The 17,007-nt window shown below is 38.4% G+C and overlaps 1 protein-coding gene across 1 annotated transcript in view; it reads left to right on the top strand.

The window, feature by feature from the left end:
* Positions 1 to 17,007, top strand: part of DUSP16 (dual specificity phosphatase 16) — an 84,483-nt gene that overhangs the window by 2,627 nt on the left and 64,849 nt on the right. The window contains exon 2 of the mRNA XM_046655626.1: positions 6,599 to 6,703. The gene's annotated coding sequence lies outside the window, so the exon portion shown is untranslated. The remainder of the gene's footprint in view (positions 1 to 6,598; positions 6,704 to 17,007) is intronic.

Raw genomic sequence — 17,007 nt, forward strand, 5'->3', positions numbered from 1 at the left:
CTGCGGAAGGCGGGCTGCGGCCCCCCGCGGCCCGCGGCCGCACGGGCGTTGGAGGCGGGGGTGTAGGCCTCGCTGGGGGCCGGCCCGCGCGGGGTCTCGGTGCGTGCGCCCTCGCCGCGGCGAGGGGGGCCCGGCGGCCGCTTCCCGCCGCGGGGCGCGCTCCCTTCGCGGCCGAAGCTGCTCCCTTCCAGGCGCGGCTGTTACCCAACACGCCTGCCAAGTGGGGCCCCGGCCTGACTGTTCCCATTATCCCCAATTCGCCTTTGGTGTGAGCAGCGAGGCCACCTGGGTGGTGACGGTGCTGCTTTCTTAAACCAAACCAGCCAACCAAAAACTCAGTTGGCATGCTGGGGCCCGGGGCATGATGTTGGGGGCCCCGGTGCGCCGGTGACTTCTTTATTTACACCAGCCGTGCAACGTGAGAAATAAAAAAGCCCAGGGAGACAACCGAGGCTCTGTTTATCATGTGTAGTTTTATGTAATAAAACGCCAGGGAGGAAAATATTTATGCAAACCTGAAGTTTCCAAAGGCTGAGTTTATTTCCTAAAAATCCTGGTAACTAACTTGAGAAAATGCAAGTAGATAGGAAAATGAATGGATAGTGCCAAATCCTAAAGAAGTTTATTAAACGTCAGCTGCAAAGATCCTAAAGTCCTGGGTGTCTCAAATTGTTGGGAGAAAGCACACCTTCTAAGCAGCCTGTGATGAATAAAGTGGAGAGGAAAAACCTGTTGCATAATCTCATTTGCCGTGGGGTTTGCTGTGCCGTCCCCTTGAACCAAGGGGAAGTGAGTTGAGATGCAGGGTTTTTAAAACTCTGTGAAGTTTTTATTTACCCAGTGCTCTGGCTGCCACTTCTGCTTTAAAAGATTATAAGTAAATACTCTGCTCTTAAAAGTGAGCCAACCTATCAAACCTGTTTAGAAAATGACCAGGTATGTTTCTTTTCCTTCTTTCCGGTGTGTGTGTGTGAGAAATTTACCATCCGTGACCTTATGACTACTATTTGGGGAACTTAAGACTGTCAGAGAAATACCTCTTTCTACCACTCATTTTATGGGGCTGATTGAGAGTACACAAAGGTGACAACTGTTTCCTCAGGATTTATACGATTTCGAACTCCATCAAGAAAAGAGATTTTCAAAGTTAAGGTAAATTTTTAAAAGAATTCTTGCCAGTTGAGTTAGTTACTTAAAGTATTTACTTTTCCTTGAGAATCATGGATATTGGTGGACATGCAGCTCGGGAGCAGATCATTGAGGCTTGTGGAGGTGAAGGCAGCAACCTAGGGAAGTATATTGAAATACTAAGAATTGTGGCTTTATTTTAGATATTTTAGTCCAAATGCGACGAGGCATCGTGAAAGTTGTTTTTTTAAAAAAATAAAGTGGAATTGACTGAGTTTGAGGACTGTGGAAGGTTACTGTTAAAAGTTTTGTGGGTTTTTTTTGGTTAAGATTTAACATCTTCGTAAAAATTTGGGCTAAATAACACCAGCCCACAAGTTGTTTTTTAGGTAAAATCATTTGTATTAATCAAAGTTCCACAAGAGGGAAAAATTAATTATTCTTATTCTGTTGGTAGTATGGTGAATAGCGTATGAAAAAAAGTCGATTCAAGCCCTATAAACCTACATTCAGATGTAAAATAATTGAATAATAAGTAAAAATAGTCATGTAAAATTGAGGATTAGGGGGGTCTCTGGCCAGAAGTTTGATGGCAGTAACTGAAAAGGGGGCAAAAGGGAAGATCCTGTTAACCCAGTTCCTTTCCTTTTTCTTATACATTTAAAACCTGTTTGTGGAAGTGAGGCTGAGATCAGGTCTGAGATGGGAGCAGCGTTTAGGCTGGGGTCAGGAGAAGGGCCAGGGTTTATGTGTGAGTTTGTTTTGATGCTGTTTTCTATAAATGCCTGTACTGGGAATTTAATTCCATAGAGGTTTTGGCCTATGGGATTATATATTGATGAAACTGACTTGCCGAGCTGTCCAGTGTTAATGTGTTTCTGTTTTTCAGCCAATCATAATATCCTACTAAATATAATTTGCCAGAATTACCAGTGTAATTTGTCTTAGACATCCAACTTTTCCTGGAGTACTAAAAAAAAAGTGGAGTTTTCTGTCCTATGTTATTTGGAGTAAAAATTTCACTGGATGCTTAATGTTTTTAAAAGGATTTCCATTTTCAAGCAAATGCTACTTTAAACTGAAGAAGTAAATTAATGTAGGTAAGCTGATTTGGATCAGAAATCCTATGGAAAGGGAGGAAACAGGAGAAACAGAAATCAGATTTTCTGACAGATTTCGACAGATTGAAAAAACTTGTTTAAAAAGTTTCATAAGAAAAGCCACAATTGATACTTGATTGGCTCTTTTTAAATTAACTTCATCAAAATTTAAAACTGAGACAGATATCCACCATCATAAAAGAAAATGTTATTAATGTTGGCTTAAGCAAAAACATAATTAAGAGCGTAAATCTTGCCCAAAGCTACATATGATACATTCCAAAGCCAGCTGTCAACTTTTTTCCTGATTTTCTTGTGTTGTGGATAATCTGATATTTTTCTACATTTCATTAGCCCAGATAATCAAGAGTTGAGTATATGAAGGGATGGGATTCACAAAGCTTGGCTAGATTTAAAGAAGTAGGCTCACGCTTTAAGAAGAGGCTGTTTTCGTACGCAGACTGAGAAAGGGAGTTCAAAATTTAATCAAATAAATGAGGGGAGGAAACAGGAGTGGCGCAAAAAGAAGAATCCAAGGCAGATTACCAAGGACAGGTACAAAGAAATAATAAAAGCTTGCCAGGGGTGTGATCAGTAAAGGAGGAAATGGGATACATCTTGCTATGAAAGGAAGAAGGTGTAAAGGGAAAAAATACCCTCTAATAACTCCGCAACAAGAAAGAGGGTAATGAAACTTTACCTCCTCTTTGATTGGGGTTAGATACCTCCTTATAGGTATCACCAAAAAGTCACATGATTTATTATTACATAAAAAATTTAATCTTGGGGAGAGGAATGGATAAAGTCAATTATGGGCATAAGTTATAATTACATGAGATTGTAAAACTTGAAATTGCCAACGATCAATTTAAAATAGAGGGGGACCCACTGCAATTTCAGTTGAGTTATTGGAAAGGGAGGGATGGGTTATAAAAAGTTAAAACTTAACTAAATTGATTTCTGGATTAACTACAGATATAATCAATCAAGCAAAACATTTATTAGTGGTACACTATTTACATGGACTGAGGTGGATATCAAAAGCTCGGGACATGGGTCCATGCCCTTAACAGGAGAGAAGGAGTATAAGAATTCTATGGGAGGTATGTACATATGCAAAGATAAACAATTACTGGACAGCTGGGAAGTGCCAAATTGTGTAAAGGAGAAAGAGATTGGAGGATTGGGGAGGTAATCTTCATAAAGATAATAGAATTTAACCCTGGCCTTAAAGGATGGTTAACGTGTGTATGGAGGAAAGGAAGAGGGGGAGACCATTCATCCAACTCTTCATTCAGCAAATGTATTTGGAGCCCCTACTATGTGCCAGACACAGTTCTCGGAACTGGGCATACAAAGGAAAGTAAGGTTTTTGCTGTTATGGAACTTACATCTTAGTGGGTGAAGACGGAAGAACAATAAACAAATAAACACTGCGTGGAAAATTTCATGTCAAATAGTGATGTCTTGTGAAGATAGTACTGCTTAAGGTCAAGGAAATTATGGAGGGCTAGTTACGGTCGCACTTATTCTGTAAATAACCTGTTTTGCCTATGATATCCTGATGAGTGATGTTAATGATAGAACTTTTTAATATTTATTTGCAGTCCAAATCAATTTGAAGTCTACACATTAACTTCATCTTTAACCAATTTTTTAAAAGAAACCTACATAATGTTTTTTAGATTGAAGCCTGCAAGCTTTGAGTTTTTAACTTCTCATTAATTTATCTACAGTTCTTTTGCCGCCATTTGCTAAGAATCTCATATTTTTGCAGTGAGGTTTATATCATTGTTTACAGTGTTCTTAGGTTTGTGATATACTGGGCTGTATACTTAGATTAGATTCTCCATTAGGAACAATAGTCACAATAGTGCTATAAAGTTAAGCTAAATTCCAAGTTTGTTTTGATGGTTCCTCACATGAGAGCACGTACAACAAAAGAGGTACCCACAGTATAAGTAAGCTATTCAGCTTGATGACCAGCTAGGTGAAGCTGGGTAAAGGATGACACCTCTCCAAGGTCTTGTCCACATGTTGCAGGAGGTGAATAGTAAATCTGCACGGCATTGGGCTCTGTGTGCTTAGTTATGTCTCCTTAAAGATCGGTAGGGGAGTTAGTGGTCTCACTGGATATGCTATCTTAAAATTCTATCTTAGAGTTTTTAGTTTTTCTACAGATAGTAGAAACCTGAAGCAAAAGCGTGAAATGGTGAGGTCTGGATTCGTACTCTAGTTATCTGACTGCCAGGTTTTTTTTTGTTATTGAGAGGATGTCCTTTATGATGTTAACCAAAAATTTCTTAGTGCCTATTTCATGTTTTTGGACACATTTATGAAATACTTCTCAAGCATCGTTTAAGAAATATGTTCCCTCCCCTTCTCTACTCTTTCTGTGGTTTTAAACTTAAAAAAATTTACGGGTGAAATTGGGGTAAAGGATTCCAAAAAGGATTTATATTAAGTGTGTGTGTGTCTACGGAACCAAATCTCTCAAAAAATTTTCTATATAGATCCAACCAATTTTCATCTACAATACATTCTGATGTATTTGGGATAAGCCTATGGAAAAGAAAACAATTTTCAGAGGAGGTAGGAAATTCTTTAGTGTTGCATTGATTTCCTTCTAAATGAAATACTTCATTTAGAAAAGAATTGTAGATATAAATGCCAGGGGTCTGTGGTGTGTGTGATAAAAACTAATGTGACATGTATCCTTCAGAAATATCTGGGAGGGACAGTAGAACTCAGATTTGTTTTAGTGTCTTGGTGAAGGGTGGGACAAACTGCAGTCTACAGAAAAAAGATGCACCGTAAATTGAAATGGTATATGGCAAGGTAATTAGTGTTAAATATCTCCATTCTTCCCCTTACAATTAATAGAGAAAGACAGAGAGAGAGCGTTATATGCTACTTATTGTTTGCATTGTATAAATTAAAACAAAAATACAACTCATGTCCTAGGCTTTTGATAAATGTTTGCTGAATAAATTGAATTAAATTTCACAACAGTTACTTTTGACTGTGGTTCCATTATATCTCGAGCTTAGAACACTGTTTTTTGAGCTTTGAGTTGAAGTCTGCAGGAGGTCGCCTTACGGCCTTGGGCACCTGATTGTTTCAGCAGTCTGTTCATCCTAGAACCTGGACCCTGACCTTACCTCCAGCTTGCCTGACCCTGTGGCTGACCTGACCTCATCTTTTCCGAAATGGCAGGTGGTTGTCTCCTTCTCTTCCTGAGCAGCTGAGCTGTGTCCTCTTCTGGTTACTTCCTAGAATACTGAAGTGTCACCAGTCTAGCCTGTTTCGTAGTGGGTTTCTTTTGTTATTATTTTTTTTGCTGAGGAAGATTGGCCCTGAGCTAACATTTGTGCCAGTCTTCCTCTATTTTGTTTGTGGGTCACCACCACAGCATGGCCACCCATGAGTGGTGTAGGTCTGTGCCTGGGAACCAAATCAGGGCCACTGAAGCAGAGCACGCCGAACTTAACCACTAGGCCAGGGGGCTGGCCCCATCTTTTGTTATTTTTGTTTGCTCTTTGGTTGGGGGAGAAGCACATTCCTCAGGAAGATAGTTTTTGACTTCATTTTGTAAACTGTACATGGTATATAAAGCATGGTATTATTTCTGCTTTCCTAGCTTTAGGTAAAAATCTTGTGTTCACTTGAAAATGAAGCTGGGAAGAATGATATTTTGATGATACAAACCAACTGTAGACTAACGAACATCTTTTTTTGGAGATAATAAGGAAATTAAAACATGGAATGTGTATTAGATGGTATTTAAGAATTATAACCATAAAGTTTTTATCTATATTAATGGTCTTGTGATTATCTGTATATGTATCATCTGTTAAAGATACATATGGAGGTATTTACAGGCAAAATGAAATGATGCCTAATATTTGTTTTAAAAAACTTTAGGATATGCACCAACACACACAAATGGGAAATAAATAAAACAATAGTGGCGAATTTTTTATAATTGTTGAAGCTGAGTGATGGGTACATTGGAGATTGTTACTGTTTTCTGTACTTTTGTGTATACTTGGAAATATCCATGATAATTAGGTAAAATACACATTACCAATTATAACTGTAGGGAAGAAACTTAATACAGTCAAATTATATGGTTGGACATTTGAGCTATTTGGCTAATCAAAAATCTCTACTTTGCATTTTCTGTAAATTCTGCTGTTTGTAATAAATTTTTAAGAATAGGGAGAATTTTGTAGAAATACAGTCGTAAGCAGTGTTTAAAACTCTTAACTTTGAGACCTTGTAATAAGAATATGCCTGTAGTATATAAATTGCTTTGACATATTTTGTCTTTTATCCTCACAACAAGACATGAATTATCCATTTTACAGATGAGGAAACTGAGACCTTAGAGAGACTGAGTAATTGATCCAAATCCCAAAGCAAGCAAGAAGTGGCGCCAGAACTGGAGCTGAGATCTGCTGACTCATTTTCAGGTGCCTGTTCTCTTATGTACACATTCATATAAGTGCTCTTTTTTTGTGATGTTATAAACCAGCAATTTTTGAACATTCTGCTGTCAGGGCACCTTTGCACTCTTAAAAATTATTGAGGATTCCAAAGATCTTTTGTTTATGTGGACTATATCAATATTTAACATATTGGAAATTAAAATTGAGAAATATTTGAAATATTTATTCATTTAAAAATAAACTCATTAAAAGTTAAATAACATACTTTTATGAAAAAAGTATTCCAAAACAAAAAACATAGTGAGGAGCGTGACGTTGTTTTGTATTTTGCCATTCTTTTTAATGTATTGCTTAATAGAAGACAGCTGGATTTTCATAACTGCTTTTGGATTCAATCTGTTGTGATAATGTTGTTTTGTTTGAAGTGTATGAAGAAAACCCGGCCATACACAGATACCTAGTTGAAAAAGGGTGGAGTATTTTAATATCTTTTCATGTAATTGTGAATATTCTTTGTTATGTCAAAACCCAACAAGTGATAGATTCTTAAAGATTAGTTGTAACGTTGAATCTGAGACCATATCTGAAATTTTTGTACTCTGTAACATTAAAAGTCTGTTGGTCCATCTTGTACTTTGAATGGATCTTCGTCCTCTACGTGATTTTGTAACGTTGTACATTGGTCATTTGAAAAATAACGGTTTACTGAGTTATGCAGATCTTTTAAGTGTTGACACATTTGATTACACAATATGTAACAAATCACATTTGTTGATATGACCATTCATGTCATCAAAAAAGTTTTTAAGAATTGGGAAGCGGTCAAGATTTTGGTGTTGAGTTCAAGTTTTCCAAAATTCTAGTTTTTCCTCAAAAGTTCAAATTTTACATTGGGAACAGATACTGTCCGTTTTTTCCTTGAAGTGTCAGACTCTTTTTATTCATCTTAGAGAAAAATGTCTGCCAAATACCTGTCTGAATAACTGTAAGTTGTCTGCCAGTCATTCTTTTAAGCAAAAATTGTACTCTCTGAAAAAAGTTGTATAGTTTAGCTCCCAACTCTAGCAATGGCATAAATGCTTTTCCTCAAGACAGCCATTGTGTTAGGCACGTAGCGGAACTGCTTTTGTGTACCTTCCATTTCATCGCACAGAATATTAAACAGCCCACGTTCTCACGAGTGCGATTTAATAAAATTAATAACTTTTTTGTTTTATCAAGGACACTGTTAAGTGAAACTGCTTTTTTAGAATTACTGATAGACAACAAAGAATATAATGATTGTTGGTACTAACCCCTGCCTTGACTCATGCTAAAGTGTCAGCAGTTCTGTCCACCATTGCTTTGTACCATCAGAGCAGATAGCAACATGATTGTTTTAGGATAAATCATGAGATTTAGAAAAGTTATTTATTACTATGAGTAATTCAGCACTTGTATTTGTGGCCAAGCATTCACATAAAAGAAGACCTTTTGGTGATTAGTGGATGTGGATACTGGAATAATGGAACAGTAAGTCCACCCACGTCTGTGGATTTGTCCACTTATAACACAAAAGTACAGTCCTTCAGGTGAGATACTAACCTGCAGTTCACGTTTGCAGCAAAATCTCTAATTTGATAAGATACCACATCATTGGTCAGTCGCATTGCTGTGATTTCTTTTACTGACTTTTCATCCAGCAGACACTCGGCAAGATTAACCATACAAAGCTTTGTTAGTTTCTCAGCTATTTTATGCACTGCTCCAACCACTGCAGTCTCATAATTTACCCTCTGTGATGCTTCAGTGGCTTTTTTCTTTCTAATTTGAAAATGACCTTTTTCTTTTAAAGAGCTCATCATGTCAATGTTTAAAACATTCAGATTTTTTTTCTGTAAACTCTCAGTGAATTCGTTCGATGATAACAAGGTTATGAAGATTATAGCAGATATAACCAAAGATGGCTATCACTGGGAGCATAGAAGTTCTCAGTGAGAACACACTGACTTAATTTCTGAAAACATAGATGTTTGTTGCTTAAACTTGCTACCTTAGGAAATTCTAAAAGACACAAGAATATGCAGACAATGTTTTTTGTTAGCTGTCAGAGTGATCCGTTATCAAATGCCATGTATCCTCTGGGTTCAGTGTTGTACACTCATGAGAAAACAAGAGTGAAAAAGACAGATAACATCTTTGGATCACTAAAAACCGTTTTGACACTGCGGATCACCTGAAAGGCTCTCAGGGCCCCCCCCCCCCCCCCAGGAGTCTCTGGATCACACTTTGAAAATGCTGATATAGGGGCCAGCCCCATGGGCGAGTGGTTAAGTTCACGCACTCCTCTTTGGCGGCCCAGGGTTTTGCCAGTTCAGATCCTGAACGCTTGTCAAGCCATGCTGAGGCGCCATCCCACATGCCACAACTAGCAGGACCCACAACTGAAAATATACAACTATGTACTGGGGGGCTTTGGGGAGAAAAAAAGGAAAAATAAAATCTTTAAACAAAAAAAAGAAAATGCTGATATAAACTAGTGCCGTCTCAACATTTTTAGAGCAGTCTAACACAGACATCTATATCGATAAAGTGATGTTTCCATCTTAACTGATTAATTTGTCAGGAAGAAGAGAAAATGCTAGTGTGCGGGATGGGCTGTGTGACCTGGAGACCATAATGGGTGGAAGGTCACATAACATCAGAGAGTGGTGGATAAAGGGTAGACAGAAGGGAGGAGTCGGTAAAATCACTTTACAGCTTAAAAAGGGAGCATTAGCTCTTCCTGGGTTTTTTTCTTTTTAAACTAAGAAAGCACTGAGCCCACATATACATATGTCCATACTCATTTATATCTGTGCTCAAAATCAGGAGTACTCAGCCAGTTTTTCCTTGTATGACAACAGGGGAGAGATGGCAACATACTTGAGAGGAAACGGCAGATGCTCCTGGCAGTTGTTTGTTCCTTCCAACTAGGGAGGCTGCTGACCTTTTTTTTGAGGAAGCTGAGGGATGACAAGACAAGTGAGGTTAGAAAGAAGAAATTGTGGACGAAGAGTGAACAGAGCAGACATGAGTGATCGTGGGAACGGCTGTAGGCAGAACTGGGCTGTGGACACGGTGGAGACGAGCATTGGAGGGCAGAGAGGGAGACTGTGGGGTGAACTAGATTCTCCTGGACGCTGGATACAGGAAGAATGGGGCCCAGAGAAGTGCAGAGATGGGTGCTACAGGAGGCATGGAGATGAACATATATTTAAATGTGTGTCAAAATATTGTTAAAATAACTTTTTAAGTAACTGTGCTGGATGCTCTGACTTTAATGTCTTACCAATATTCAAATTCTATTGTTATAACCCATATATTCAGTTACAGTAGGAGAAAACAGCAAGGCCATGAGTTTAAGCTGCCATGTCTCTGAACTTTGGTTACAGGCATCAGTGTATGAAAATATCAACTGGGCCAGGTTTGGGGCTGCAAATTCAAGAATGAAATTTTCATACTTTATTTTTTACTAACAGGCAGTTATGATTAAAAGAGAAGAGTTTAATTAAAATAGGTAGCATTTATCAGCTTGTTATTTATGTGGTACTTATTTCCAAAAAGAATTTGAGATGGCAGAAGGAACGATCAAAGTCCATAATCAAGAACAAACATGATTCTAAATCATGTTTTTTCCCTAATGTTTTCTCTACTGATGACGTTTCTTTTAATAGGGTCATAGAGTTGAGGTACTATAACTGTGAAGTAATTGAATTCGTCTCTATTAACTATCAGGAGAAATATCCTGTCACCTCTTAGTTGCATGTAGTATAAAGCAGAATATATGTTTGTAACGGGAGTGAGGTTGGGCAGGAAAATCATAGCATGCCACAGAAAAAAATCTTTTAAATTCAAGACTGCTTTCAGCTGTAGTTAAGAGAAAGCTGCTAGCAGAGGCTTAAACCAAAAGCTATTTATTATTATGTAGTTCAGAGAAGTTCAGAGGTAGGTGGTCTCGGGGTTGGTTCAGCTGCTCAGCAATGTCCTTGAGGCCCCAAATTCTCTCGAATCTTCAACTCGGCCATCTTTTGCATGTTCACTTATTGCCACTAGGTCACAAAATGGCTGCCTCAGCTTTAGGCATCACATGCCTTTTCAAGGCAAGAAGGAAGAAGGGGACAGAACAAGTAATTCCTCCTCATGGGCTTGCCTAACAGGGAACAAAATTCTTCCCAGAATTTTCCATCCGATTTTCTCTTGTCTCATTTGCTTGACCTGTTTCACGAGACTGCCCCCGCTCACTGGAGAGACTGGGGCAATAAGTATGGCTAAGGGGAGTGGGGCTAACCTAGGCTTAGGCACGTTGCTAGCTGCCCAGGAAAAACTGGGCTTCTGTTAGCGAGTTAGGGAGAGAAAATGTCTGTTGCGGGGCTAGCTAACTGTGTGTCTGTCACAACTCTGCAGACAGGATAGCACAAAGAGTATTAAGTAACTTGTGAAAAAAACTTTCCTTTAGTCCAGAGGCTGTTGTAAGTGTCCCCCTTAAACGAGGCCATATCCGTTTTCTTTCTTACTTTAGTAGAAGGCGTACAGACCTGGGTCCCAGTTCATTGGAGAGCTAATTTAGAGACACTTAGGCGTCAGTCTTCTCAACTATGAAATAAGAATATTGTATTAGATAATCTTTGAGAGAACTTCCCAGTTCTACGGTTCTTCTCTCTCTTCGTTTCCTGTCTTTTGACCATTTCACAATTTATTTATTTTTTTATCAAAAAAGTAGGCAGGAATGGTGTTTTTTAGGCTTCTTGATAGCTGGATAGTATCTCTAATAAAGATCTTGATGATATGGAAGGTTAAAGGTAAAATTAGGTTTTGCCTTTTTTGGCGGTTACTCATATTCTGCCCCAAATTTCCATTGAAAATGGAAAACTAATTGCATTTTTATTTTAGTAGGGGAACATACACATGTATAGTCTGTAATCAAAATGCCCTCAGTACAATGTTCTGAGAAAATGCCCTCTGTGCCAACAGAGGCGGCGTTTTAAGCACTCTTGTTAAAAACTGGCTAGAACATCCCCTTTTGCTTGCTGGGCGGTAGCTCTTACTTGTTAATAGTGTGCACACTGCGTATTTGCCTTAGATGAAATGAAAGGACAACTAAAGGAAAGTGATTCCCTTCATGCATTTAGCGACCAAACTTTACTTGAATGAGGCAGAACCTTTGGTGTTTCAAGAACCTTACAATGAGATTCTGCTTGTGTTTCAGAGAGAACGATGATCTGGTTCCTCCTACAGAATCCTGTCAAGATTATATACATTTAGATATACAGTGAGTTGAAAATGATATTCCCAACTCTAACAATTACAAAGCAATTACACTGCTTATAAAAGAGGCTATTAAAATGTTAACCTAAAAAGTATTAATCTTCTATCCAACAAAAATCTTACAGAAGGATCCCAGTGCATTTTATTTTGTAGTTTATTGGTCTTGGGAGATCCTGGAGATGAACATTATTAACTGTGGCACTTAAGGAGCCAAAAGGCATCTGCAAGTGGGGTGTATTTTTAAGAATAAAATACATGTGTGTATACGTATTTCACAGCTGCTTTAAACAGCTTAGAGGCAGCATCTAATTTCATTACCATGGAATATACAAATATCAGTTAGAGACTTCTCCTTCTGCTGAAGCCCTTTTAAGTATGTAATTAAAGCAGTTGTTTTCGTTTTCATTAACTGAATGGCTAAGAGCCTGTTAATGTAAATATTCAGGAAGCTTGATTTTATAGCTTTTTGGTTTTATAACCACCAATAAAAATCATGTACAGCGGGAAACCCCTTCTCTTGTCTACAGACTCGACCGAAAGACAAGCAATTTTTTTTCTGGCAAATGAATGACCTGTGTGGCAGGATCTTAGATGCTGCCAGTGGCTGTCTCATTATAGCATGTAATTAGTGTGATGTTAGTTTAAAGAGATACAGTATTTTGGAGGGGAAATTTCCAAGTACCAAGTGTTAGACAGTGTGGTATCCGCTTGCAAGGAAAAATTAGTTTTATACAGCTTTTTAATAAGAGTTATTGTGAGATCAGTGGCAATTTTTATTATAGAAATGCTCTTAATTCGTTCATTAAAATAAGCATGAGGCTTGGTTCTGGTAGGCTTTTTTCTGGACAAAAGATCCATTCTTTTTGCCAGTGGTCATCAGCCTGTAATTGTCCTCAGTGTGAACAAGTATTTACTGAATGACTTGTAAGAGTGAGATATCAGAGGGATGCAAAGAAGGATGGCATGTGGCCTTGGTCATCAAGGAGTTTGTTACCAGCATCTCTGTGATTATCTCCTCTTCGTGGTTTAAACAAATCCCCGTAAAAGACGACTCATTCTTTGCTCTAGGGGTCCTTCAGCTGAGGGTCCAGCACGCCAGTCTTCGCTTTCCTAGGCCGGGGGATACCGTCACAATTAGACGTGGAGGTCAGTTCACCTGATGTCTTTTCCTAGCAGTTTCCCCATCTCTCATATGACTGCAGCCCTGACCTCTTGACTCTTAAGAGCAGTGTGCTAGTTGGCTGCTTCTGTAGGGTAGTTTGGGAGAAGAAAGACAGTGTCCTGGAGCAGTTCTTGGCACCTTTAGAATGTGAAAGGTTGGGAGGGACACAGCAAGAAAAAGTAAGAGATCTATTGCCGTTTTCTTTTTTTAATTGTGGTAGAAACAAGTACAGTAGTCCCCCCTTATGTGTGGTTTCAGTTTACTCGCAGTCAACCACGTACAAAAATATGAAACGGAAAATTCCAGAAAGAAACAACTTATAAGTTTTAAATTGCACGCTGTTCTGAGTGGCGTGATGAAATCTTGAGCCGTCCTGCTCTGTGCAGCCTGGGACATGACTCCTCCCTTTGGGTATCCACACTGTGTATGCTCCCTGCCCGTTAGTAGCCATCTGGGTTTTCAGATTGACTGTCGAGGTATCACAGTGCTTGTGTTCAAGTTACCCTTGTTTTATTTAATAATGGCCCCAAAGTGCAAGAGTAGTGATGCTGGCAGTTCAGATATACCATAGAGAAGCCATAAATTGCTTCCTTTCAGTGAAAAGGTGAAAGTTCTCAACTTAAGAAGGAAAGAAAAAAGATTGTATGCTGAGGTTGCTAAGATCTACAGTAACTTTTATTATAGTATATTGTTATAATTCTATTTTATTATTAGGTTGTCATTAGGTTATAGAGTTTCATATTTGCAAGATGAAAAAGTTCTAAAGGTCTGTTTCAAAACAGTGTGAATATACTTAACACTGCTGAACAGTACACTTAAACATGGTTAAGATGGTAAATTTTACATTACAGTAGTCTTCCCTTATCTCTGGGGGATATGTTCCAAGACCCCCAGTAAACGCCTGAGACCATAAATAGTAGCAAACCCTACATATATGATGTTTTCTTCTATTTATACCTACCTGTGATAAAGTTTAATTTATAAATTAGGCACAGTAGAGATTAACAACAATAATAACCTAATTTATATTATATTATTATTTTTAATCAGGTGATTTGATTTTTGTTTTTGAGTTGTAAGATGCCATTTTCTTTTTAAAATATGAATCAGCAACTTAAAACTACTCGCAGCTCAGGTGTGACATAGCACTGGGATGCAGGAATGGGATGAGTGGAGTATAGTAACTGCAGGGTTGTCTCTCCCATCTCTAGCCGTTACCGGTACACCTTCCTTAATGGAGGGCTTCGTACTCCAAAGAGGACTTGAGGCCTCAGATTCATTCTCCTCTTCCTCTCCCTCCTCTTCCTCATTACCTATAAAATCAGGGGGTGGACGAGATGATGACTGAGTTGTCTTCCACTCTAAAATTCTGAGTTTTGAGAGTATTACCTTTTACCAACTGACCTTTAGTATCTAAAATTTCTGTGAGACCTCAGTAATAGTTCACCCCTCGACTGAGAAATCTTTGTTGACAGCTAGTAAGAAGCCCTGCACCTGGAGCTCCTTTGGGTCTTTGGTTTTCTCACTTTTAATCTTACTTGTTTTGCTCTTTTTAATACGGTGTCACCTTCAGATCCTGAGCCGACAGGTTAGCTCCTTCGTTGCCCGCTCTCACAAGTCCGGCCGTGGGGGTGTGTGTGTGTGGGTGGGCGTGCGCTGGAGCTTGTACTTTGCCCTGGAGATAGACAGCAGTTGTTTTTTTTTAAACCTACTTAAAGTTGTGAGGAAATAGAAGCCAAAGTTCATTGGACAGTGTATTTGTTGTTTTAAATACGTGGAGCAAACAACCACCAGTCCAAATTCAGGGAATTTTTATTTCTGTAAAACTAGCTATGTTAAGTGCCAGCTTTAAAGAAATATTACCCAACTGATTCGTTTATTCCCTGTGCATAGTGATATTATGGTAGTAATTAAAAGAAAGAAGTGATGTGGTCGTAGTGGTTGAGGTTGAAGGGTACTCTGGACTCTACTATGATGTGCTTTTAGATTTCAAGTACTTGATATTTTTAATTTTTTGCGTCTTATAGATACTATCTGACATAACCAATCTTTAGGGAGCTTGTCTAAGTTATATGGAGATATATGTTATCGCCATATGGTGGCATGACTTAAAATGCTCTAAGGCCAACAGTGCTCTATGAGGTAATAAGGTAAACAAGCAGAATCCAGTAAACCAAATAGGGGTGGGTGAGGAATCTGCATGGTGACTCAGAAAGAGTGAGTTATTGGTAGTGCTTGCAATAGAACCTAAGATACCTCATCCAGCATCATCTCTGTGCTTGGCGCTCTGTGACATCAGCATTGCTTCCTGGCATGTTGCCAGGTCTTGACGGACCACTGCCGGTCCCTTCTTTTGCCAAAATATTAAATATAGCTGAGTGTGTAAACAGGGGAGGTAATGCAGGGGACTGAGGCAGCTGCAGAGGGCTCCAGTGTGAGAAGCTGCTCAAATGGTCAGAGCCGCCTAGGTCATTCTTAACCTAAGTTATACAGTCAACTCAAGGATTGAAAATGCATTTGGTAACATGACGGCTTCATTGCAAAAGATTATCTAGGCCTTGTGGGGCTCCTCATCACCTTCCCTCTGATCATAGATTGGTCATTTAAATTGTGAAAAAACACAACCACTAGAGCACAGGTAAAGTGAAAAGATAAAACTTACTTATGGTTGGTAATTAGTAGGCCAGAATTAATTAATGTCATCAAGAGAGCGTAAGATTTCCCCTCCAAATGATAGCATTTCATAAATTTATAATATATAAAGCTATCATGTTTTCATTATTTATCCCTTTATTTATATTGCATGGGGAATATAACTTATTTCTATACTATAATTTCATTTCTGGCTTCTAAACGTATATAATGTTACTATTATTACAACGTCAATATTGTTTGTAATGGAAGTTCTTTTTCCTTTTGGATGCTTCAGAGTCCACATATTAAACATTAGAGTAGTAGAGATAGCTCTATGACGGTGATTTGGTCACCATTTCTCTGATCTGCGTTGTATTTGGTGGGGAAAGATTTGCGAGGAAGTGTGACTGAGCGAGCATTCAATTTTGGCTAGATGGTAGCTTTTAGAACATTATTAGACTCCATTTATCCATGTACCCTCTTATCTATTATTAGAGTAGCTTAAGATTTGATCATGATTTGTGTAATAATAAGTAAGCAAGCTTTTCTAATTAAATAGAGAATATATGTATAAAAACATTTTGATTGTATTAAAAAATCAATTAATATAGTTCACCACATTAACTGTAAAAAAGTAGAAAAATCATATGACTACCTCAGTACAGACAAAGCATTTGTTAGTCTAGTATCTGCTCATGATAAAATGGTCTTAACAAACAAAAATAGGGACATACTAAATACAATAAGTTCTGGTGTGGATGCAAAGCAAATGGAACCTTCATATGTTGCTGGTGGGAGTGCAAAATGGTACACCTACTTTGGAAAACAGTTTGACAGTTTCTTATAAAGATAAATGTACATTTACCATATGACTCATCAGTCCTGCTCCTAGGTGTTTACTTAAGAAAAATGAGAACTTAAGTTTACACAAAAACCAGCACTCAAATGTTTTGTGGATATCACTTATTCATTGGGTCACCAGGAGTCGGAGTCAACTTGACAGCACATAGTAAAAATATAGTAAGTGCGTAATCACCAAAAACTGGAACTGTACATGTCCTACAACTGGTGAATGAGTATACCAACTGTGGTATGTCCCTATAAACAAACTATTGCTACGTACAACAACATGGATGAATCCTAAGGGCATTATATTGAGTGAAAGAAGCCCTTCTTAAAAGCTTATGCACTGTATCGTTCAAGTGAACTCATATTCTAGAAAGGCAAAACTATTGATATGGAGAAC

Source organism: Equus quagga, chromosome 1, assembly GCF_021613505.1.
Source record: "Equus quagga isolate Etosha38 chromosome 1, UCLA_HA_Equagga_1.0, whole genome shotgun sequence".
Lineage (NCBI taxonomy): Eukaryota > Metazoa > Chordata > Mammalia > Perissodactyla > Equidae > Equus > Equus quagga.